Source organism: Penaeus monodon, chromosome 29, assembly GCF_015228065.2.
Source record: "Penaeus monodon isolate SGIC_2016 chromosome 29, NSTDA_Pmon_1, whole genome shotgun sequence".
NCBI classification, from domain to species: Eukaryota; Metazoa; Arthropoda; class Malacostraca; order Decapoda; family Penaeidae; genus Penaeus; species Penaeus monodon.
Window position 1 is genome coordinate 3,670,148 of NC_051414.1, and position 520 is coordinate 3,670,667.

The window sequence follows — 520 nt, forward strand, 5'->3', positions numbered from 1 at the left end:
TTGGCGTTTCATTTATTTTTTTAAGACCTTTGTCCTAAATTACTAATTATCCCCGTCTTTTTTTTATATATACGCTGTCATTCCTTCCTTATCTACGTCATCACAGATCTTTGTCAATCCGTACATGAAGCCACATACCCCCTACTGTATCTCCATGTCGATCTACCTTTCAAACAACCCCCTCCCCTCCCCACAGCAGCCTAATGGATTTAACCACAACCCTCTCCCCCTTCACCCCCTTCCGCAGCGCCTCCTACGCACAGGCCCCGTGGCTGCACTTCGTCAGAGACGCCGTCTACGCCTTCGCCCACGCCCTTCACAACATGTGGGAGGCGCGATGCGAGGGAATCCAGGTCTCTGCGACGCCATGGCCCACAGTGACACGTACACGGACACGAGCTCTTTGGACACTTACTTAACGTGTCTTTTGAAGGTGATCTTTTTTCTTCTGGTGTTGTTTACTTGCCGTTTAGATGTTTATTGTCCTTTACAAGTGGTCTAATATTTCCATAATCTCACC

At 48.1% G+C, this 520-nt stretch overlaps 1 pseudogene; it reads left to right on the plus strand.

The window, feature by feature from the left end:
• Positions 1 to 520, plus strand: part of LOC119591623 — a 7,457-nt pseudogene that overhangs the window by 1,003 nt on the left and 5,934 nt on the right.